This window comes from Trichechus manatus, unplaced genomic scaffold, assembly GCF_000243295.1.
Source record: "Trichechus manatus latirostris isolate Lorelei unplaced genomic scaffold, TriManLat1.0 scaffold00034, whole genome shotgun sequence".
In the NCBI taxonomy this organism is placed as follows: domain Eukaryota; kingdom Metazoa; phylum Chordata; class Mammalia; order Sirenia; family Trichechidae; genus Trichechus; species Trichechus manatus.
In genome coordinates, this window is record NW_004443970.1 from 10,423,226 (window position 1) to 10,449,190 (window position 25,965).

At 41.0% G+C, this 25,965-nt stretch overlaps 1 protein-coding gene across 2 annotated transcripts in view; it reads left to right on the forward strand.

Annotated features, from left to right (window-relative positions):
• The window catches only part of PPARGC1A (PPARG coactivator 1 alpha), an 804,378-nt gene that overhangs the window by 141,268 nt on the left and 637,145 nt on the right, over nucleotides 1-25,965 (forward strand). The gene's annotated exons all lie outside the window — the stretch shown is intronic.

The window sequence follows — 25,965 nt, forward strand, 5'->3', positions numbered from 1 at the left end:
ATATTTTCCAAAAATAAAAAAAAAATAATAAAATATATTTTCCTTTTACAAGCACTGATGCAAACTTTGTGCAGATTTTTAGTGGTGATAATGCATTTAGATTGGTAGGTTTATTTTGGTTCTGCTACTTTTCTTTTGAATTTCCTTACTGATTTTATATACATATGTATATATAATTTTTTTAATTGCTAAATTATGATCCTGGGGAGATAGTCTTTATATTTGAAAAGCTTTCAAGTAGTTTCTTTTTCCTCCCCACAGGATTAGCATTTAGAGTGAATTTTCCTTGGGAATTTGTCATGTTCTTTAATCTTGATAATAGCATGGGTCACTCAGTATGGAAGTCCTTTGGTGGTTCAGAGTCTCATTCTTCAGACGGAATATGTAAATCTACTCCCTTGATTGCCTGTGCCATGGGTGTAAACCCAAATCTCTGGAGGTAATTTCTAGAAGAAAATGAGTAAATGGATAATGGACCAAACAGATGTTAACCATTTGTGGGGGACAGGGTGGGGAAGGGGGAGGGTGGCCGTGGGGTTTAAATGTGGACAGCTGATCTTGGCTTGAAGCCTTGTTCAAGCAGAAAACTCTGCTTTTTGGTGAAATTGACTAAGCCAGCTCACTGGGTTCCCGTCTTTTAAAAAGTGTTAGTTCAAGTTTCAATAGCGCTATGGGAAAAAAAAAAACAAAAAAAAAACTGCCACTGTGGCAAATGATACTGTTGAATGTGGATGGAAGCCCCATAAAATTGTATGGGTGATATTAATTTAGTCACCTAGGGCTTAATAGTCATTTTATGGACATTAACAAAAAAAAAGTTTTGTAGCCATGTTTTTATCTATCTTTATGGTCTCTTATACTGTGTTTAATCAGTGTACTTATGGGAGAAGATAATTAAATATAGTACTATACAGTTCTTAAGATTTTAGTGCTGTTATTACTAATTTAACCACAAAAAGGATATATAAAACCTAAGCCATTGCAAATCTTGAGAAATATCTAGTCAGAATTTTTAGTAAGCAGTTTAAATAACAGAAGTGAAGCTGTGCTTTCTTTTTTGTCAGTTTATTTCTGTCATTTAATCTATTTTTTATTTATAAGTGAGAGGAAAATCAAGAGGAGATGAATAATTCTACTATATTTTGAACAAAAGTGATTTCTCTCTTTAGCTCAGAGTGGTTACATTAGAAACAGTCTAGTGCCCCAAAAGGCTATCATGACTACATTTTAAAACTGAGATTCTACATACAATACATGTTATTTTATATGTGTGCTCCATATGGAGTCCCTGGGTGGTGCAAACAGTTAACATGCTCAGATGCTAACTGAAAAGTTGGAGGTTCGAGTCCACCCAGAAATGTCTCAGAAGAAAGACCTGGAGACCTACTTCCAAAAAATCAGCCATTAAAAACCTTATGGAACATAGTTCTACTCTGACACATGGGGTCGCTATGAGTTGGAATTGACTGGACCATGGCTGGTTTTTTTTGTACTCAATACACTACACATTAACCATATAATTTTTTTTTCTTGAGCATAAGTGAAAAGTATTTCTTTTTCTTAACTAAGCCAGGTTTTGCCAAAGAATTGACAAATACATTCTGAACTGTCTTGCTTTCGGGAGGCAGCACAGAGCTCCCATTTGCTGTTATTAAAGCCCACGTTTTACAGCTGGTTAGACTATAATCAAAGAGTGCTTTGAACATAGCGGGTGCTCAGTAGTATGTGTGGACCTCCATGGAACAGCATTGTGTAATTGAGCTTGACGAACAGCTAGGATTTAGATTAGAGGAAGCAAGGTAGAAGGTGTGCTAGGATGGGGGACCAGCATGAGAGAAGGTAAAGAGGCTGCAACTCCTGGGAAGCACCAAGGAGCTCCTGCCTAAGCTCTGGCCAAAATGTAGGCCATGTGGAAGTATGTAATGGGGAATAAGTTGAAGTGAGAGAGAGAAAAAATAAATAAATAAAATAAAAAGTAAGGTCAGAATGTGGAAGGGTTAGAATGCCATGCAGCAAGTACTGGGCTGAATTCGGTCAACAACAGGGAGCCATTGAAGGTTCTTGTTGGAAAGAGGATAAGATCAAAGTGGCAGTTTTGGAATTAAGCTATTGCCTTTTTTTTAGCTTTGTACTTTTCCTGGAGATCTGTGTTTGAGATCGCCTTTGTTGCTACCACATAGGACGATGAGTCTTTAGTCACTATAATCTCACGAGAAAACTAACAGGGTTGATGGATGAGAATTTCTAATGAAGAAGTTGTAGTTAAAAGTGTGACTAAAAACCCCTTGCCGTCAAGTTGATTCCGACTTACAGCGACCCTGTAGAATAGAGTAGAACTGCCCCGTAGGGTTTCCAAGGCTGTAATCTTTACGGAAGCAGACTGCCATTAGGACACTAAAAATGATTTGAAATGGAGGCTGGTATCCCGTATTTGAAACACCAAAATGTTCCTTAGAAGTGAAGATGGTGAAACTTTGTCTTGCTTACTTTGGACAGGTCATCAGAAAAGACCAATTGCTAGAAAAGGGCATCATGTTTGGGAAAGTAGAGGGTCAGTGAAAACAAGGGAAACCCCCAATGAAATAGATTGACTCAATAGCTACAATGACTCGCTCAAACATATCAAAGATCATGAAGATGGTGCAGGACCAGGCAAAGTTTCTGTTATACATAAGGTTGCCATGAGTTGGAGCTGACTTGATGGCAGCTAGCAACAACCGCATCCCATATTTGAAAGACTTCTTGGCAACCCCAAAGAAAATTTAATTCGTCTGGTGCTTCTAGGAAACTTGAGTTGGATGAAGCACCAGGGCCTAATGATGAAAGTTATCAGCCTGGAATTAATGAAATATGTGACTAGATCCTTAGGTTTTAGAGTGGTTTTGTGCACTGAATTGATGTTGTGCTCTTTTTCTTTCTCCAGCAAATATATTCTCATTGTTTGCTCCTAGAAAATGGTTATAAAAGTCATTAAAATACTTCTTTTTCTTTCTTCTTCATTGGAAGAGGCCACAAGTCTACTTTTTCAATTTGAACCAAACCCTTGCTTTTATATTTTAATAGAAACTCTAAATGCCGATGGTGTGGATTGCAGCTGGTGGTATCTTACACCATGAGAATTGCAAAAGGGTTCACAAATCATTGTTTCCCATCTTGGTGTTGGGGCCCAGAGAGCTGTTGTTGGCCCTTTTATAATTCCATTGATTTTCTGGCAGTTAAAATAAATTTTATACCTGAACAGCAAGGCTAGGCATGTCAGGTGCGCCAAGGTCCAGAAAAAAGGAGAGACCACACTGGGTGATGAAGAGAGGAAAGGCTTGATGTACCCCTTGCAGGACAGTGGGGTGTCTGGGAGGAGGCAGGTTGGAGAGGGAAGGTACCTCCCTCTGTCATTACAGATGGAAGGAGGGAGTTGGAGTTCAAGTCCAGTGGGAATTTTCTTTGAACTGATGGAGGCTTTGATTTGGGCCTGGGATGATTTTGACGTAGAGCTTGGAAGGCAGATCTGGGTTTACATTTGACTTCAACCTTTATTAGCTGTGTGATCTCGGACAAGTTATTTAATTCTCTACACCTCAGTTTTCTCATTTATGAAAGGGCAATATACTATCTCCTCATTAGAGATGTTATGCTGATGAATGAGGCAATCCTTGCAATCTTTGTCAGTACATAGCAAGTGCTCAGGAAGAGCAACTCTTACTTTGTCATCAGAGAAATGGTCAGGCATCATGCCCACTGGGACGTGTTTCTGACTTCTCCTTCTCCTTCACCTGGTTATAGATGCTTCTAAGAGCATTTGGAGAACCCTAGGTGTCTTAGTCACCTAGTGCTGCTGTAACAGAAATACCACAAGTGTATGGCTTTAACAAACAGAAATTTATTCTCTCACAGTTTAGGAGCCTAAAAGTCTAAATTCGGGGAGTCAGCTCCAGGGGAAGGCTTTCTCTGTTAGCTCTGGAGGAAGGTCCTTGGCATCAACCTTTCCCTGGGTCTAGGAGCTTCTCAGTGCAGGGACCCTGAATCCAAAGAATCTGCTTTGCCTTGGCTCTTCTTGTTTGGTTGTAATGAGGTTTTCCTATCTCTCTGCTTGCTTCTCTCTCCTTATATCTCTTGTGGGACAAAAGGTGATGCAGGCCACACTCCAGGGGAACCCCCCTTAGAATGCATCAGAGTTGTGACCTGTGTTGCATCCCACCCTAATCCTCTTTAACATAACCTAATCTTGCCTCATTAACCATAGGCAGAGATTATGATTTATAACACATAAGATAATTACATCAAATCAAAAAATGGAGGACAACCACATAATACTGGAAATCATAGTCTAGCTAAGCTGACACATACTTTTGGGGGACACAGTTAAATCCATGTCACTAGGTTACCTTTATGGAGCTCTTGTCTCATGGAGCTGTAGTTTATTTACATGTCTGTCTGCCCAACAGACAGACAGAGACGAACAGAAGATTTCAAAGGGTGGCTTGAGAAGACAGAGTATTATAATGAAATGTGCAAAGACCTGGAGTTAGAAAACCAAAAAGGACGAACATGCTCGGCATTTCTCAAGCTAAAAGAACTGAAGAAAAAATTCAAGCCTTGAGTTGCAGTAGTGAAGGATTCTATGTGCAAAATATTGAACAATGCAGGAAGCATCAAAAGAAGATGGAAGGAATACACAGTCACTGTACCAAAAAGAATTGGTCGATATTCAACCATTTTAGGAGGTGATGTATGATCAAGAACTGATGGTATTGAAGGAAGAAGTCTAAGCTGCACTGAAGGCATTGGCAAAAAACAAGACTCCAGGAATTGACAGAATACCAATTGAGATGTTTCAACAAACGGATATAATGCTGGAAGCGCCGACTCGTCTATGCCAAGAAATTTGGAAGATAGCTACCTGGCCAACTAACTGGAAGAGATCCATATTTGCGCTATTCCAAGACAAGATGATCCAACAGAATGTGGAAATTATCAAACAATTTCATTAATATCACACTCAAGTAAAATTTTGCTGAAGATAATTCAAAAGCTGTCGCAGCAGTACCTTCACAGGAAACTGCCAGAAATTCAAGCCAAATTCAAAAGAAGACTTAGAACAAGGGATATCATTGCTGATGTCAGATGGATCTTGGCTGAAATCGGAGAATACCAGAAAGATGTTTACCTGTGTTTTATTGACTATGCAAAGGCATTCGACTGTGTGCATCATAACAAATTATGGATAACATTGAGAAGAATGGCAATTCCAGAACACTTAATTGTGCTCATGTGGAACCTGTACATAGATCAAGAGGCAGTTGTTCGAACAGAACAAGAAGATACTGTGTGGTTTAAAATCAAGAAGGGTGTGCATCAGGGTTGTATCCTTTCACCATACTTATTCAATTTGTATACTGAGCAAATAAATCCGAGAAGCTGGACTATATGAAGAAGAACTCGGCTTCAGGATTGGAGGAAGATTCATTAACAACCTCCGATATGTAGATGACACAACCTTGCTTGCTAAAAGTGAAGAGGACTTGAAGCACTTGTTGTTGTTGTTATTAGGTGCCATCAAGTCGGTTCGGACTCATAGCGACCCTATGCACCACGGACCAAAACACTGCCCGTTCCTGCGCCATGCTCACAATTGTTGTTATGCTTGAGCCCATTGTTGCAGTCACTGTATCAATCCATCTTGTTGAGGGTCTTCCTCTTTTTTGCTGACCCTGTACTTTACCAAGCATGATGTCCTTCTCCAGGTACTGATCCCTCCTGACAACACGTCCAACGCATGTAAGACGTAATCTCGCCATCCTTCCTTCTAAGGAGCATTCTGGTTGTACTTCCAAGACAGATTTATTTGTTCTTTTGGCAGTCCATGGTATATTCAGTATTCTTCGCCAACACCACAATTCAAAGCACTTACTGATGAATAAAAGACTACAGCCTTCAGTATGGATTACACCTCAACATAAGACAAAAATCCTCACAACTGGACCAATAAACAACATCATGATAAATGGAGAAAATACCGAAGTTATAAAGGATTTCATTTTACTTGGATCCATAATCAATGCCCATGGAAGCAGCGGTCAGAAAATCAAAATCAAATGACGTAATTGCATTGGGCAAATCTGATGCAAAAGACCTCTTTAAAGTGTTAAAATTAGCAAAGATGTCACTTTGAGGACTCAGGTGCGCCTGAACTGAGCCATGGTATTTTCAGTCACCTCATATGCATGTGAAAGCTGGACAGTGAATAAGGAAGACTGAAGAAGAATTGAAGTCTTTGAGTTATGGTGTTGGTGAAGAATATTGAATATACCATGGACTGCCAAAAGAATGAACAAATCTATCTTGGAAGAAGTACAGCCAGAATGCTCCTTGGAGTGATGATGGCGATACTTCATCTTACATGCTTTGGACATGTTATCAGGAGGGACCAGTCCCTGGAGAGGACATCATGCTTGGTAAAATGGAGGGTCAGTGAAAAAGAGGAAGACCCTCAACAAGATGGATTGACACAGTGGCTGCAACAATGAGCTCAAGCATAGGAAGGATTGTGATGACGATGCAGGACCTGGCAGTGTTTTGTTCTGTTGCACATGGAGTCGCTATGAGTCAGAATGGTTTCAGTGGCACCTAATGACAACAACTGCCCAACAACGAGGGCAGTGGTGGTTCAGTGTTAGAACTCTCACATTCCTTGGAAAAGACCCAGGAGCCCTGGTAGCGCAGTGGTTAAGCACTCGGTTGCTAACCGAAAGGTTGGTAGTTTGAACCCACCAACTGCTCCACAGGAGAAAGATGTAGCAGTCTGCTTCCATAAAGATTTACAGCCTTGGAAACCCTATGGGGCAGTTTTACTCTATTCTGTAGGGTCACAATGAGTCGGAATCGACACAAGGGCAATGGGTTTGTTTGTTTTGGTATGAGGAAGACCCAGGTTTGATTCCGAGCCAAAGCACCTAATACATAGCCACTACCTATCTGTCAGTGAAGTGTTGCATGTTGCTATGATGTTGAATAGGTTTCAGTGGAGCATCCAGATAAGATGGACTAGGAAGAAAGGACTGGCAATCTACCTCCAAAAATCAGCTAGTGGAAACCTCTGGATTACTTAGGGATGGTGCAGGCCCAGGCAGTATTTCGTTCCATTGTGCATAGGGTCACCATGAGTTGGGGGCCGGCTTGATGACAGCTAACAACAACTGCCCAACAATCCCATTGTTTCTTTAAATTAGGGATGATGCCCTACTCTTTTACATCCTTAGTACCCAACACTGTCAAAAAGTAGGCGTTCAATAACTGTTCAACTATTGGCTAAATGAATGAATAAGATAATGACTTTATTTGACTTTTCCTGTAAAAAGAAGGACAAAACTTAGAGGGCATAAGCTGTTGACCCTCTGTAGGTGGGGGTTGGGGGTCAGAGCAAAGATTGACCTCAGTGGTTTTTGCCTTTTTCACAAATGACAGATCATTTGTGAAAAGGGGAAGATTATTATTTTCCTTTATAAAAAATTATTATTTACTTTATGAAAATTCTTTATAAAATTGAAAGAAGATCCTTTGCTTGATAATGGATTCGTAGAGAGAGAGAGAGAACACAAACTATACAGGCTTATTTGGAAAACAATTGAACAATATAAAGAATTTTAAAACTATTTATAACTTTGTTCTAGCAGATTTTCTTTTGGAATGATTTTCTAAGTAAATAATTGAAAATTATAGAAGGAGCGTTTTGCACAAAGTTGTTCAAGGTAGCATTATTTATAATAGCAAAAATTTGAAAAAAAAAGTCAGCTGTCTACAAATAGGAGTATATTTTTGTATATTCACACATTACTGATATAAGATGCAACCATTAAAATGGTGTTGATGAGGATTGTAATAACCTGGGTAATGTATGTATATATGCAAAAGTAGTGATATATGCAAATTTATGATATATGTTAAAAAACAGGAATAAAATGCATGCAAATTTAACCATAATTATTTCCATGTTGTTAGTTGCCATTGAGTTGGCTCCGACTCGGCGACGCCATGTACAATGGAACAAAACATTGTCTAGTCCTGCACCATCTTCACGATTAGTGGTGTGCTCAAGTCCATTTTGTAGCCACTGTGTATTTCGAGTGCCTTGCAACCTAGGGGGATCGTTTTCCTGCGCTGTACTGGACAATATTCTATTGTGCTCCGTAGGGTTTTTACTGACTACTTTTTAGATTTTTTTTTTCCAAGTCTTAGTCCGGAAGCTCTGCTGAAACTTGTCCACTATGGGTGACCCTGCTGATGTTTGAAATACCAGTGGCGTAGTTTCTAGCATTATAGCAACGTGCAAGCCACCGCAGTACAACAGACAGACAGGTGGTGGTAATTGCTTCCATATTGCAATGATAATGGGTGATTGCTTTATTTTCTATATTTTTCTGTATTTTCCATAATTATTTGTTACTTTTATAGTCAGAGAAAAAAAAAAAAAAAAAGAAAATATCCAGTTCCCATAAACCATTTAAAATTAGATCCTGGGCCCAATTTTCAGTATGCACCGCAGGAGGAAATATCCTAATTCCAGGCATACCTGCATCATCTTTGTCCCCTCCCAGGAGCAGAAGAGGCGAGAGATGAGTGTGTCCAAAGTGACATATTGACACAAGCCCTTGTCAACTGGGAGGTGGGGATCCTGCCACTCTGATATCCTCCTCTTGGACCTAGATTAAAAAAACGGGGAGAAGATGTTCAGGAGATGAAAAGGAAAAGAGTCCCTGAAGAGAGGGACGAAAGAGAGCTTGAGAGAAAGAATGCGGAAAAGAGAAGAATTAGGAGGAAACAGGAATTGAGGTATAGGAAAGGCAAGAGAACATGGGAATAAAATAGGAGAGAAAGACAATTGGTGTTGGAGGAGAATGTAAAAAAAACCCTCAATTAGCCCCTTTGATTGCTCTGAGCCTCCATTATACTTGGAATAATAAATCAATCCGCGCTTCACTTTTACTTTTTTTTGTATTTAGCAATTTAGCATTAGGTAATAAATAAATGGGCACATCCTCCTGACTTCTGTCTCCAGAAAGCATTTGTAATTCAAATTGGAAGCAAGACCAATTTCTACTTCCATGTATCTCTGTCACCTTGAGCAGCTGGTTCTCACGGTGCTGGGAGCCTCAGCTCTGGGTGATGGACTGTCGGGTGACTCTCGTCTACATGCAAACACTTTGTTTTCCCAAATAAAGGATCCTCTGGAACATAGCCTAGTGCTTATTGCTGAGGACTGAGGAATAGGATTCAGGAAGGCGTTGCATATTTTATTCTGAAACCTTTCAGGGGTGGCTTTGAAGGATCACTTTTTCCTATTATGAACCCATTCAAAAATGAGAATACCTTGTTAACATTTGTCATTGACTGGCATTTCCAAAGATTTCTGGTATCTATGTAAGGAACTTTACAGAGGAGGGAAGACAAAAAGGAAAGAAGGAAGAAAGCAAGGAAAGAAACGACACAGTGTAGTGGAAAGAATTTTTGTTTTGGCATCAAACACGTGTGGGCTAGAATCTTAACTCTGCCCCTCACCTACTTACCCCATGACCTGAAAAAATTACTTAAATTTTATGAGTCTCAGTTTTCTCATTTGTAAATGAAGGTAATCATACCTAATTCAGGGGCTCTTGTGAAGACTAAATAACATAATTTGTCGAGACACCTAATGCATACTAATTCAGTTGCCATCAAGTAGATTCTGACTGACGGTGACCCTTGTGTGTCAGAGTAGAACTGCACTCCATTGGGTTTTCAGTGGCTGTGATCTTTCAGAAGTAGATTGCCAGACCTTTCTTCCAGTGTGCCTCTGGGTGGACATTAACAATTTGTACCACCCAGGGACTCCTAATATAAGCTAGGTGCTCGTTTATGTGAATACCTTTTCCATTTATTGACTGCCTACCTTATGCCAAGAATTATGCTAAGTGACTTCTAGGGCCCCTGCCTAGTAATTTAGACAGACAACTCCCATTATTTCCTCTGAATGCAATAAAGTTGTTTTGAGTATATCCTGATAAGTAATTGCTTCCCTTAATGATACTCTAGTGGAATACAATATGGAAACCTCTGAAGGTTCTTATTCTTGAAACTAATTTTTAAGTACAAGTGCTTACAATTAGTCCTGCCTCGGTGTGATTTGTAGCATACCAAAGAGCCCTGCGTCTCTAAATCGAAATATCTTGAATCTTCTGGAAGCCAAATCAGAAAACCTTACACAAAAGGATGATATGCTCATAGTACTCTCCAACATGAAAACTGCATATAGTGTCCCAGGGCACATTGTCTATCCAGTTAATAAACATCTTAAAAAGGGAAGTGTTCATTTTGTTAAGAAGTAATACTGCCCTCCTCCCCCACTACACACACCCTTTACAGCACATAAAGGGATTTCCTGGAAAAATAAACTCAGCAATTGAAACAAAAACAAACAAAAAACCCGTGGCTGGTAATGCTTGGATGTGGCGTACTTTGCCAAGATGGCGGTTACAGGTTTCCCATTCAAATAATAACATGACAAAAACATAAGCATGTGCTAAGTGAGTGTCCTGGAATTTGTTGTTGTTGTTGCTGCTGGTGACCCCATGCACAAGGGGAAGAATTGCAGCCCAGTCATGTGCTATCCCAATGATTGTTGAGGATCAGACCGTTGTGATCCATAGGATTTTCAGTGGCTGATTTTCAGAAATAGATTGCCAGGCCTTTCTTTGTAGTCCATCTTAGTCTGGATGCTCCACTGAAACCTAGTCAACATTACAGCAACGTGCAAAACATCACTAACAAATAGGTGGTGGCTGTGCATGAGGTGCATTGGCTGGGCATCAAACTTGGGTTTCCCATGTGTTATTTATACTCCGGCATGCTGAGTCCTGTGATAGAGAAGCTTTCAGCGGCTGCACCTTATTTGGACTTTGCTAAGCACTTCGTAGGTGTCATGTCTTTTTAATTCTCACAGTAATAACTCCCACAATATTTTTTCAGTAGATGGAAAAAAAATGGACCACAGGTTAATTGACTTTAAGGATACAGTGACTTGGTTAATCATTAAGCCAGAATTATAACTGAGCTTATTCTTTGAACTTCAGCTTCTTAACCTATAAAATGGGTATAATAATACTTACCTCACAGTGTTGTTACAGAGAATAGAAGGAGTTAATATATGAGAAAGCAAAGTGCTTGGCTCTCAAAGTGTGGTCCCTAGACCTCAGCATCAGCATCCCTTGGGAATTTATTAGAAATGCAAATTTCTAGGCCCCACCTCAGACCTCCTGAATCAGAAACTCTGGGGGTAGGGTGTAGCAATTTGTGTGTTAACAATCCCTGCCAGCAATTCTGATGTCCCCCTAAAATTTGAGAACCACGGGACTAGGCTCTTTTGCACTGGCGTCTGTCCCAGGGCCCATTTTGTAGGATTGATTGGTTTTGGCTCTATAATAGTATCTATAGACTAGATGCTCCAGAGTTTTGATTTTTGTTTCACTGTTCTAACTTAGGAGCCCTGGAGGTGCAGTGGTTAAGAACTGGGCTGCTAAACAAACGGTCGGCAGTTTGAATCCACCAGCTGCTCCTTGGAAACCATATGGGGTAGTGTTACTCTGTCCTATAGGGTTGCTATGATTTGGAATCAACTTGACAGCGGTGGGTTTTTATTTTAATTTAACCTCTGCCTCTGGTAAGATTGAGAAACTTCTATACCACAGGCTCATTCACAGAAAAATGAGGAGAACAGAAAATCAAACTACTGGTTAAGAATTATAAAATGATTAGGAAAAATTTTCTAGACTGAACATTTGGTACAAACATGTACCAGTCATTTGTGAATGCACCAAGGAACTCAGAAATAGTGTAAAATGTATTAAGTTGATTTTTTGCTTCAAATGTGTTTTATGTCTTTGAAATGTCAGAAAGATGGAAAAATTGAAAATATCAATTAGCTCATGTCCCTACCTCACTTTTAACTCTTCAAAGTGTTTGCTTATCTATTCTTTTATTTTAGACTCATAATAAATATGTTGTCTTCAATGTATAGATGAGGAAACTGAGGCTCAGTGAGGTTGAGGACATTTCTAAGTTTTCACAATTAATGTTAATATAGTGTCACATCTGTTAACCCTCAACCTCCACCCAGCCTGCATTTTCTTTCAAGACGTTTCTACTTGTACAGTATGTATTTTGGGGAGCATAGATGATCATTTAAATTTAAATTTTGCTTTGTGCCAATTAGCATAAGTGGTTTTACAACTTATTAGCTACTACTTTTTGGTAAGGTCACATATACAACATAAGAAATGTGACCTGGGTACTTGTACATATTTATGAAGTGATAAGATACAAGGCAAAAATGTTTCATTAATTTATTCATTCAACGCGTGTTTAGTGAGGGCTTACTCTGTTCCAGATACTGCGTTGAATCTGTGTTTACAGTAGTGAGCAAAGCCAATCTTTGTTAGATTTAATATTCTCTTTTCATTGTCTCCTGCTTGGTGGCCTTTATTAATGCTTATGATGCTGTGAATTAGACGTGCTTAGCCTCCCTCTCCTTGGGGTGACCCTGGAGGCACCTTTTAGGACCATACTTTAAACCACGGATCTCCAGAGAAACTTCAGCCATAAAGAATGGTCAGTGGTGGTGGGACAACAAACCAACATGTAGGCTACTGCCCGACATCAACAACAGGCTAACCACAGAGTTTCCCTTAGATCCAAGTATACATGTTTTTACATGAGAAATGGAAAATTGTACATTATAGTAGGGACACAGCCGACGTATTAGGGGAAAACGGTGTGAATTAAAATTTTGCAAATTGAATAATGCTTTACATACATTAGGAAGCCTGCTCTGTGGCAAAACATCTTAGGAAATCAAGATTCAATAAGCACACTGAAAAATCAATTGTTTATTTAATAATTATTTTTTGAGAAGTTATTATGGGCCAGAAGCTAGGGGCTAGGACTATAGCAGTGAACAAGATAGGAGAGTTCTCTGTTCTTATAGAACTGCTTTCTAGTTGGAGAGAATTAAAAGATAAATAACTATATAATATAATGCAGGGTAGGGAGATAGTGAATGACAGGCTAGGAGAGGGGAGGGGTGGCTCATTTAGACAAGATAGTCAGGGAAGGCTGCTTGGAGGAGGAGTGATTTGAGCTGAGATCTGAATGCTGTGAAGGAGCAGTTCCTGCCGACATCTGAGAAAGCACTCCAGGTGTGTGTGTGTGTGTGTGTGTGTGTGTGTTTGGTGGGGGGGCTATTGCCATTGAGTTGATTCCAACTCATGGTGACCCCATGTGTTACAAAGTAGAACTGCTTCGTGGGGTTTTCTTGGTTGTAATCTTTATGGAAGCAGATCACCAGGCCTTTCTTTCATGGTGCTACATGGTAGATTTAAACCGTTAACCTTTAAGTTAGTAGTCAAGTTTAAACCATTTGTGCCACCCAGGGACTTCACTCCAGGGAAAGGGAGCTGCAAATGTAGAGTTCCCCAGGAGGGAAGGAGCTGGGCCTGTGCAGCTGGAAAGGGCCTGTATTGAACGTGCAGTATTGTGCTGGGCAGTGTGGGATGGGCAAGGTTTTATTGAGAGATGGGCAAAAATGAAATAAAATATTTGGTCTCCACCTTCAAGAAGATGACATATGAAGTAATGAGGTAAAAATAAATGAGATCATGAAGCAAAATATAGCATGAAAGAAATAATACCAGAACAATTAAAGGTGGCACTACATGCCTGTCTTAAATAAGGAAGGTGAAGGACGTGGAGCTTAGTGGAGGATTCAGAAAGGGGGTCATGACAGAGCTAGGGGATTAGATAAGTGGATAAGAGGAAAAGGGAAGGGGACCCTCCTGGAGGGCAAAAGCAAAAGAGACTGTTTGAGCTGAAGTCAGAGGGAGAGGGGGCCTCTCATGGAGTGGGGTGGTAGCACAGAGGGTGGGAGCCTGGGTTCCGAAGCCAGGCTGGCTGGTTGGACTCCTAGGTCCACCTTTTACCTAGTGGGTGGTTGTGGGATTCCTGTGTCTTGGTTTCCTCATCTATAAAATAGGAGTTATAATAGTGCCTATGTGTTCTGGCAGGGGTAGATTAACCAGTAAGCACGGTCCGTGGTAAAAACCAGGTGAAATTGTGCACTACAGATTAGTAAGTAAGCAGAATAAGCCAGTGCATGCCTTCCTTATTGGGTAGTCTGTCTCTGTATTCTGGTTATCTATTGTTACATAACAAACCTCCCGAATACTTAGTGGCTTAAAACATCAGTTCATTATTCTCTCTCACAATTTTGGGTGTTAAATGGGCTCAGCTGAGTGGTCTTGCTTGGGGATTCTCCTGTGTTTAGAGTCAGAGATTGGCTGAAGCGGAGTCAGTTAAAGCTCAGCTGGGCTGGATATGCAAGATGGTGGCTTCATTTACATGTCTGGCACCTGTGCGGGGAGGCTGGAACAGCTGGGGGCTGGCCAGGCATTCTCTCTCTGTGACCTCTCCTTTTGACCAGCGTGGGTTTCCCACCTATATGGCAGTCTTGGGGAGTCATACGGTTGTTTTTCCTCAGAGCAAACATTCCAAGATAGAAAATGGAAATGAGCATGACATCATTTTTGGCGTACCCTATTGGTCAAAACAGTCATACAACCAGCTCAGAGTCAAGGGCAGGGGACGAAGACTCCACCTCTAAATGGGAGGAAAGTCAAAGAATTTGTGGACTTGTGGCCATCTTAATCTGCCAAATGATTTTATGAGTTGTAAAAAAAAAAAAAAAAAACCATGTCCGACTGTCAAGTCCAACTCATAGTGACCCTATGGGACAGAGTAGAACTGCCCCATAGAGTTTCCAAGGCTGTAAGTCTCTATGGAAGCAGACTGCCACATCTTTCTCCCAGGAAGCGGCTGATGGGTTTGAACCACTGACCTTTAGGTTAGCAGCTGAGCTCTTAACCACTGTACCACCAGGGCTTGTACTTTATGAGGTGTGGTGAGGCTTAAAGGGGTTAATAGAGAATACTTGGCAGTGCACATGGAACATAGTACCCATTCAATGATGTTATCTATTACTATGATGATGATAAGGGAGGGTCTTGAAAGTCAGGCAGGAGATTTGATAGGACCACAGCCCTGATAGGATGGCAGGGTCATCTGAAATCCTTGTGCCCCATTGATGGGAGAGGAGAGATCAGAAAGAAAAATCTCTCCCTAGTTTATGCACGTATAAAATGAAGATTATGTTCCTTTTGGTTTGCTTTGTTAGGTTCTTTCATTGGCAGGCAATAGCTCTTGCATATCTACTTCATTCCTTTATTCATCATTCATTTGACCTACCAAATGCTTGGCATTGTGCTAAGTGCTAGGTGAGCAAGACAGACACATCCTTGCCAGTGGGGGAGCAAAATTCTAAACCAGTAGTCCAACCAGTTGCTGTTGAGTCAATTCCAACTCATGGTGACCCCATTTGTTTCAGAATAGAACTCCACTCCATAGGGTTTTCAGTGGCTGTGATATTTCGGAAGTAGATTGCCAGGTCTTCCTTGAGGCACCTCTGGTTGGATTGGAACCACCAACTTTTCTGTTAGTAGCCAAGCACTTAACCGTTGGTGCCACCCAGGAACTCCTAAACTAACAGTCCCTAGAAGTTAATTATTTGTGATTGTGCTGAGGACTGTGAAGAATGGATACACAGGGCCCGAGGAAATCCATAACGGGGCACCTAGCCTAGTCTCTGCAGATGATATTTGCTGGAGAACATGAAGGATAAGGAGGAACTGCAAGGTATAGCGAGGGGAAGAGCCCCAGGGGGAGGGCCCCAGCCAAGCAAAAGCTGGAGGTAGAGAGGCTCTTGGGACATCCAGAAACCTGAGTGGTGCCGTTGGGGCTGAGAGCAGTAGGTTGTGGGGCCAGTGGCAGGAGCTCGAGCTGGAGAGGTGTGTTGGACCCCATATGCGGGACCTCGGAGGTTCGAAGTTTCCTTAAGGATTGCAGATTTTATCCTGAGGGTAATGGGGTTCACTGAAATGGTGGTATTTGAAGAGTTCCCAAAGTTGCTAAGTCTTTTTGCTTGAAGAGAGAGAGAGAAAAAAAGCTTAAAGAGATGGGAGATGGTGTTGAGGGATGAACTTGGCTGGTTTCACTTGAACAAATAAATCACCGGTTGCCATTTATCCCCAATCAGCAATAATCCCAGCATTCTCACCCTAGGTCATTCTGGACAAAAGCGGCCCACTCTGTTCCTTTCCACATTTGTCAGCCTGTAATAGCATCCTTATCTTAGGAAATCTCTAGATTGTTCCCCGACATAAACTGTTTGCCAGGCAGCCAGGGTTAGTTGTGCCTGCTAAGCTCTCAGACTGACCCAGGTGCCCTGTTTGAACTGCGGAGGGTTCAACAGAATTGAGGTGGCCAGCCTGAGGTGGTGGTGTTTACTGATACAGGTTTGAGCCTGGGGCTTTAATTTCCCAGAACCTGTGAAAACCAGCTGTGCTAACTGGTTCACGGGCTGAATGGCCAAGCAACACACGTGGCCCAAAAGGCCATTGCTTCCTCCCGCTGCCCTCAAAGAATCGGATCCTTTAAAACAAGCTCTGTTCATGCAAGGAGAGGGATTCTTATAGAATGGGGTGGGTGGTGTGGGAAAAAAGCCCTCAAATAACAAAAAACAAACAAACAAACAAAAAATATCCTCGGGTTTCCCTCTTTTGTGCCAACATTGAAACAAAAATAGCCTCCCTTTGAAAGGGAAGGGATTTTAGTGGGTGAATGCCTTTAATATTGGCTAGATACTGTGCGCTTAATACATTTAAATACTTTAAATATTTTCAAATGAGCAGTTTGGTTTGAAAAAGTCTCCTGGCCCAAAGGGGTTAAAAATGTGGACCATGTTTCCTAGTGCCTCTTCTTTTGTTAATGGGAACTGACATTCCCTACAATCAAGTGGGACTGAGCTTAATCATATTCTCCATGACAGAAGAAATTAAGATCTGTGGTAGAAGACATTATAATCCTGACAGAATTTTCATGCTCTCCAAAAGCCCAAATTACTCTGTTTACTAAAATCACACATTGGCAGATCTTTGTTTTAATGCTCTGATTTGGGGGCCGGCTAATTTCCATTTGTGGGGAGAGCAAAGCCTTCAGTGTGATCAACAGTGTCCCATCATTTCTCTTTAGACGTGCTTGAGCGGATAAGTGGCTCTGTCCCACCATCCTTTGATCAACAGTCTCCCCCACGCTGTATGACTTCAGGGTTTGGACTGGCTAAAGGCAGCAGAGAGAACTGACTCATTTTGCTTTTCTCTGAGGCTCAGCATGGCTTCTTCCTTCTCAAATGATCTGTTTGGAATCTTCTAGGGCTTGAATTTCCAGAATTTATTCAGCAGAGTACCTGAGGTTCAACCCCATGCTCCAAAAAAAGAAAAAAAAAAAAATATATGTGTGTGTGTGTGGTGGGTAATATGATGGTATGTGCTGCTTTTGGTGATTTTCAATTATTAAAAAAAGAAAAAAAAAAAAACAGTTGCAATGGAGTTGACTCCGACTCATGGCGACCCCATGTGTGTCAGAGTAGAACTGTGCTCCGCAGGGTTTACTGTACTACAAAGGGTTTTCAGTGGCTGATTTTTTGGAAGTAGATCATCAGGAAGAGCCCTGGTAGTGTAGTGGTTAAAGGGTTAACTGCTCAGCTGCTCCATGGGAGAAAGATGTGGCAGTCTGCTTCTATACACATTAAAACCAAAAACCAAACCCGTTGCTGTCGAGTTGATTCCCGCTCATAGCGACCCTATAAAGATTACAGCCTTGGAAACACTATGGGGCAGTTCATCCCTGTCGTATAGGGTTGCTATGAGTTGGAATCAAATCGATGGCAACGGGTTTGGTTTTTTGGTTTAGATCATCAGGACTTTCTTCTGAGGCACCTCTGAGTGGACTGGAACTTCCAACCTTTTGATTATCGGCCAAGCAAATTAACTCTTTGTGCCACCCAGGTCTCTAGGACTCCTTTCAGTTATACCCAAAGAAAAAGTAGACATCACAACTACATTATTTGGTTACACATGTGTGAGAGTGATATTAAAAATACTACACAATGGTTACAGAATGGTTATGAACAGTTAAAGAGGACAGTATAGCCAATGAGGATGGACGCCTGTGTAAACAACTGGTATACCTGTAGACAGTGGTGTGCTTGTAAATATTTAACAACTAATTCTGCGGAAAGGAGCCCTCGTGGCACAGTGGTTAAGTGCTCGGCTGCTAATTGAGAGGTCAGTGGTTCGAACCCACCAGCCACTCCACAGGAGAAAGATGTGGCAGTCTGCTTCCCTAAAGATTTACAGCCTTGAAACCCTATGGGGCAGTTCTACTTTGTACTATAGAATCGTTAGGAGTCGGAATTGACTCGATGGCAAGGGGTTTGGTTTTGGTTTTATTTCTCCAGAAAACTTCACAAGGTCCTGATTTATAGTGTGTGCCGATTTCTGTAGTGTAAATACTTCCAACATGGCTGATTTTGAGCTACCAATGTGATGTCAAGCAGCTTGCAATATTTCAGCAAAATTAACAATTGGCCCTCGAAAGCCCATGTATAAGCCACTCTAGTACATGTTGTCGTTAGTTGTCAGTTGTGACTCATGGTGACCCCATGCATGCAGAGTAGAATCGTTCCGTAGGGTTTTCGGAAGCAGATCGCCAGGCTTGTTTTTGGAGGTGCCTCTAGGTGCGTTCGAACCTCCAGCCTTTCGGCTAGTAGTCTATCACCTAACCGTTTTTGCCACCCAGGAGCTGTAGCAGTATAGACGAGCTTGATATCCCTCCGCGCATGTGCATACCCACGCAGCCACACACACATACAGATTTACATGCATCGCAGAGATACTTTTCTGTCTCCAAAACTGTGAAGTTAAAAATGACATACAGGAACAACTCAGCTGGGAAAAAAGTGTCTGAAGTGTTAGCACATGAGCCATCAGGGTTGTCAAGAGGAAAACTGCAGTTTGATTATTTTCTGCTTCTCCATTGTGACGCTAACAACTCAAGCTTCGTTTTCCAAATACAGTTCTCACCAAATGCTTTTTTGTAATACACTTCAAACTGAGGAGGAAAAAGAATTTTGTACCCTGGACACCAGCGAAGCTAGCTCTGAAGTCACCAATTTAAAAAACCATTTTCAGATTTGGTACGTGAGTAAAATAAGTGGAGGCTGTAATCAGGCAATCTGCATAAGAGCAAATGGATTTGAGCTGATTTTAACGCGGGGGGTAAGGAATTCGACAGCATTATCATTGGAACAATTCCTTCAAGGCTTCTTGGGGCAGCTATGTTCTGAAAATGGTTGATGCTTCTATTAGGTCAGTGTTCCCCATTAATCCGTGATCTATTTGAGGAGGTAAAACAATCCCACGCAGCCGGTGAGATTTTTGATTCGAGCACCTTGGTCCGAGGCTGATTATTTCTCTTTTACGGACAAGTTCGGAGTTGCTCCTTACAAGTGCAGTCCTTACAAGGAATTCTAATAGGCATCCTGCTGGGTTGTTGACTGTTCTTAAGTCTCTTTTCATTTGAATTGAAGAAAAATAGCAGTCGGTTGTAATACTGGTCTCTTTGGCAGTGGCCTTTGCAGAGCTAAACAAAACTAACGTTCATCATCACACCTTACGACTAAATCATTGCAGTCAAATTGCATGTAGCAGGGAGATGGTGATTTCCGCATTCTACAGTCTCTGACAAATATTGCCCTGATCCATCCATAAACATCTCTACTGGTGCCTCTCTGGATTCTGGCAAAGCGGTTCCAGCAGGGTACTGCTGTGAAGACATTAAAGTCAGAGAAATACTTGCATTGTCCTTTTTGCCTTAATTTCTTTACATATCGAAATTAGTTTCTGATTCCCACTTGGGAGAAAATAATACAGTAGCTCCTGGTGGAAAGCCTGTCTTCAGTTATATTTAGCAGGGAAATGAGTCAAACTATTGAGGGGCTGCCAGCTTCATCATTATAGGATTATGCATTTTAATGGGACACAAGTTCAAAGGCCTTTGGGTTTGATAGTTGCGTCACTCAGATCTTATTTTTCCAAGTATTTCGAGGCCTGGAATCCATCTAGTTTTTAAAAGCCGGGCGTTGGGTGACCTCTGTTTTTTTTTTTTTTTTGCTTCATTTTAATCACTTGATCCTTCTTACATGGTATGGTTCGGGATGAGGGAATTGACACCAGCAAATTTAATTCGAAGGGCACCTCTATTTTGGAAGCTTTACATGATGACTTAGCACAGAAATGCATTTTCTCTTCTTCAGCACTTGCTTAGCTAGTTCAGGTTGGCACAAAGAGGAGTCAGGTCCTACATTTTTTAACTGTTCGTTAGTACAAGTGGGCTGGATGAGAGAAAACGGGGCCTGGACATCCTCGTGGCCTTGTAAGGCTGATTTCCGGGAACCACTGGAATAGTCTGGTAATTACAGAGAACTATTAGGGCAGGCTTTCTGGGAGTCATTTTCTGGCCACTAACCTTGTTTGCACAAGTTCAGTTTTTATTGATATAATAAGCAGATATTCAGAAGTTTATTACCTAGTTTTCTACAGTTGTCTATGTGTGTCTCTCTGGCTGAAATTTGGAAATCTGGAGGATTCCTGTAACATGCGTTCTTAGGTAAAGCCTTTGCACCTATTCCCAAAAGCTCCACTGAACTTTGGCAAGGGAGACACCTACTTACTGCTTTAGGCATCAGTACCCTCCTATCTATTTTTATATCAAAGAATGCTCATTATTTCAAAGGACATTCACTACCTGGCAAAATATTTTCAAGTTCCTAATGCATAATAAGTATGAAGTCCTTGGGTTGTGCAAACAGTTAATGCGCTTGGCTGCTAACCGAAAGGTTGGAGGTTTGAGTTCACCCAGAGGCACCTCAGAAGAAAGAACTGGTGATCTACTTTGGAAAAATCAGCCATTGAAAACCCTGTGGAGCACAGTTCTACTCTGACACAAATGGGGTCACCATAAGTCAGAAATGACTCAACAGTAACGGGTTTTCTGTTTTTTTTTTAAAATGCTTTAGTATAGTTGGAAAATGTCAAAAAGAGTGAAAGCCAAGTCCTCATTTTCAATGCATTGCTTTGAGGAGAAAAGGAAGGAACTAAGAGAAGGTGGGTATATATCATGACTAATATTGAATGCTAATGTTATTTACTTTCCTTTGGACCTTACCAGCTCAGTGTAAATCCAGTAGAGTAGAATCCAGGAAGCATATTACTAATGATGTGGTATTTATTTTCCATGAAGAAATGATATTCCTAATTCTGGAATTAAAAAAAAAAAGATACAAAACTTTTTCCTTCATATGATGTGACATAGGAGATAGAAGATAATTTTAGAAAACATCACTTACAGCAATTTCCGAGGCCAACTCTTCGAACAGGGATTGGACTGGACTGTGGAACATAAAGTGATAAAGGGATACATAAAGTGAGGACTGTGCCTCTTAGCTCAAGTAGATACAGGAGACTAAACGGGCAGCTTCTGTCCGGAGGTGGGATGGGAAGGCAGAGAGGGTTGGGAGCTGGCTGAATGGACATGGGGAATCAGGGTGGAAAGAAGGGGTGTGCTGTCACAGTATGGGGAGAGCAATTAGGGTCACATAACAATGTATGTATGAATTTTTGTATGGGAAAAAATAAAAAAAGGAAACATCACTTAAAACTCCGGGAAACAAAATGCCTTGAGAAGGTTTAAGAGGTTGTGTTGGTGGTTCAAGGCAAAATTCAGAAAATTCAGTATTTAGAAATTTTAGTTTATAAAACAAATGAAAAGAAATCTTCTCTAGTGTTTCTTTAAATGGTGCTTCCTCCTGGTGTCCTTAGAGCCCCTTGGTGGCACAAACGGTTAAGCACTGGACTACTAGGCAAAAGGTTGGCGGTTCAAACACACTCAGAGGTGCTTTGGAGGGCATGTCTGGCCATCCGCTTCTGAGAGGTCTTGAAAACCCTATGGAGCACAATTCTACTCTGCACACATGGGGTCGCCGTGAGTCAAAATCGACTTGATGGCAACTAATAACAACAGCCTGGTGTTTTTATAATTCAATTTTAGTTATTCCAGTTGCTTTATATTGGTATTTTTGGGAGGTGTTGACTTACATAATGTGAGGCACACTCGTGTCCAGTAGGACTGTTCGAGAGCAATTGTCTTTCTTTTTGATGATTCAGCTTTGTAACAACAAACACAAAGTTAAAAATAAAGAAGTCCTTATGTACTCCGATATCCCTGTGGATGTAAAAAAGTACTTCAGAGAAAAGTAATACATCCCTCTTACAGAGTGTACGACTCATTCTGCAACAAGGTAATGGAAGGAGAAATTTCTTCCGCACCCTAAATGTCTGCCTTGAGTTATGAGTATCACTAACACTAGTCATAACTGCAGATAGAACTTACTTGTATGAAAATATAATTCTGTTAAAAAATAGGGCTCACCAAGCTACTTGGGAAAATAGTATCTACAGCAGTGAATTCCAAACATTAATTGTGTTATGTTAAAAGCACTTCCTCAACACATTTAATTTTTTCTCTCTTTAATTTCATGGAGTGTTTCCTTGGTCTTGCCTTGTGGCACCAGTTAACTAAGAGTATTCATATGGCATATTCATGACCTTCATTTACTAATTATTTCATGCATACTTTTTACCTTTCTTGATACTTCTCTATTTTCCCAATAAAGTAACTCTCATCTCAGGACAAACTAGGACTTTTTTCAAATGGGTAAGTTTTGTTACTTCTGATCTCTTTACTTCTCTGCTCCCAATCCGTTTTTTTGAATCTGGAATGACCTCTCTGTTCCTCTCCATCCATGAGAATAGTATTCATCTTTGAAGAAGTTGTTCATATCCTACCTTGTCTGGGAAGATCTTCAGACTTTCTTGGCTGAGTCATTAATTTGGCATAGCCAGCGATACTTAATTATCTCTTGTGTTTATAAACCCACCAACCAGATTGCAGGTTCTTGAGAGCAAGGATTCAGTGGCTTCCCAAATCACATCCTATGCCTAATCAGTATTTGTTGTTTGATTAACTCAAAGACTGTTCTGACAATAGCATAGTCAAAGATAGGTCATAAGTGGATTTAAGTCATAGCCTGATGTTATGGATTGAATTGTGTTCTCTCAAAATGTGTTGCAAATCCTAACCCCTATACCTGTGGATGTTAATCTCATTTAGGAATAGAATTCTCTTTGTTATGTTAATGAGCCCATATCACTGTTCAGATTCAGCACAGAAGAGAGGAAACACACATAGGGTGAGATAGATGGCACACCATATGAAGATTGCCAAGGAATTGAGGAATTAAAGCTGAAAAGAGCCAACAGAGACAGAAAGCCTTCCTCTAGAGCCAGTGCCCTGAATTTGGACTTCTAGCCTCCTAAACTGTGAGGGAGAAAAAAAATTCTGTTCATTACAGCCACTCGTAGTATTTCTGCTATAGCAGCACTAAGACATCTACTAATATTTCCTGTGTATTTTTCAGGGCTTTACAAAATGCCTTATATAGTTTATTGGCACTTTGGAAATGCCACACTCAGAACAGGCCTTCTCATGAAGGTGTCCATTGGTACGATTATAGCTTTCTCTGAAGAAACTATCACTGACTCCTAAACAATCAAACAAACAAACAAAAAAAACCCAAAGCAGTCCCCTTCGAGTTAATTCTGACTCATGGCTCCACACGTCTGTCAGAGTGGAACTGTGCTCCATAGGGTTTTTCAATGGCTGATATTTTGAAAGTAGATTGCCAGGCCTTTCTTCCCAGGCATCTCTGGGTGGACTTGAACCGCCAACCTGTTAGCAGTGGAGTGCTTAGCCACTTGTGCCACCCAGGGACTCCTCTTAACCAATCTAGACCCACAAAAAATTAAAAAAAAAAAAACCCAAACCAAACCCATTGCCATCGAGTTGATTCCAGTTCATAGCGATCCTATAGAACAGAATAGAACTGCTCCATAGGGTTTCTAAGGCTGTAATCTTCACAGAAGCAGACTGCCACATCTTTTCCTCATAGAGCTGCTGGTGGGTTTGAACCTCTGACCTTTCCGTTCGCAGATGAGCGCTTAAACACTGCACCACCAGGACTCATTACACAAAAATACAGCAGGGTACAAATGTTTACTCTGCCTTTTCCCATGCTCCTTTTGATCCTGGATTGCTCAATTTGATTAATTCTTTTTTATTCTTTCTGGTCCTACTATAACTTCAAGCTGAAGAGTTTTAAGTATTTTCACAGCAGGTCTCAGAGACCTTACAAATATCACGTCTAATCTCACCATTTCACAGGTCAACAAATGGAGGTGCACACACACGCACACACACATACACACAATAGTAACATGCCCAGGCTGGGCCTCCCACCAGGCTCCCTACCACCATCCTAGGCCAGTGCTTTTTCACTGTACACGTGGCCTCCTGTCATTAGCTGCTTGCAGTTTTCTATTTACTGTACTTCATTTGACAAATCATTAAAAATAGATAGCACAACACTGGCCTCAGAACTAATCTTTGAGCAACCCCATTATTTTCAGCTTCCCATGTGGAGAATTGGCTATTTATTCCACTGCTTTGTTTCCTCTCGGTTAAGAAGCCTTTAATCATGACAGAACTTTACCTTTCACCCGGTAGTTACCGACCTGCCTGGCCGGCTTTAATAGCCTCCTATGAGAGAGACCTTCTCAACAGGCTTTAGAAAGTCTAAATAAATTATGCCCACAGATTCCTTTTTATCTGCTGTTTTTAGCACACAATTTTCCCCAAACAAAAAACCAGGCCAGAGTGCACATTCCTCTTGGTAGGTGCTTTGAAATGCCTTTCTATTGCATTTATTCTTTTCTCGTGTTTGGGTAAAGACGTACCAGTCTGAGTACTTATTTTTTTAGCAACAGCCCTTTTGGGGTTTGTTGTCTCCTCTTCTTGCTTAAGTCCTCCTAAGACTCGGCTTCTCAAAGTCACCTGTTTTGAAGCCCGTTGGGACCTTCCTTCTCCCATCCTCTCTCCTTCAGCCCCCAGAGCAAGTGGGACCTCTGCTTTCTTCAGCTCCATGGTTCCCTCCACAAGTTTTATCATGGACCTGCAACATGTTATAGCATTCCTTTATTTATATTTCATACCGTCGGACTGGTCACACCAGCACAGTGTCTGGCAAACAGAGAGCACTTGAGAGAAATCTGAATGAATGAATGAATGTTGTATCCCCAGTAGCTAACATAGGACTGGAATACAGCAATAATTCAGTAAACGTTTGTCAATTGATACACGAATGAACAAAGAGTGAATAGCTTTGGCTTGTGCTGTTATTTGTTGTTAGTTGCTGTCGAGTTGGCGCCGACTCATGCCGACTTTGTGTATAACAGAATGAAACCCTACCTGGCCCTGGGCCATCTTCATGATCATTGGTATGTCTGAGTTCATTGTTGCAGCTATTGTGGCAATCCATTTCATACAGGTTTTCCTTCATTTTAGTTGGCCCTCTACTTTACCAAATGTGATGTCCTTTTTTAGTGATTGGTCTTTCCTGATGATGTGTCCAAAGTAAGCGAGCTGAAGTCTTGCCATCCTTGCTTCTAAGAAGCATTCTAGATGTATTTCTTCTAAGACTGATTTGTTCGTCCTCCTGGCATGAATATAGGCTTGGGTAGCTGTGATTAAAAGTAGCATGCTCCTCAGCTAGCTGAGTGACCATGGATAAGCTACTTACTTACTCTTTTAAGCCTCATTTTCCTCATTGTATAATAGGGATAATAATACAGGTAGTCCTTGACTTTTGACATATTCAACTTACCACGAACCACACTTAGGACAGTCTTTTTTTTTTTTAATTCATCTTTTCGCTAGTAATAATGTACGACATACAGTGTTGCAGCTCATAATTTGCTGCTGTTATCATTCTCATGCCAACCCCTAAAGACAAATAAAGATCAGATTTATAAAGAT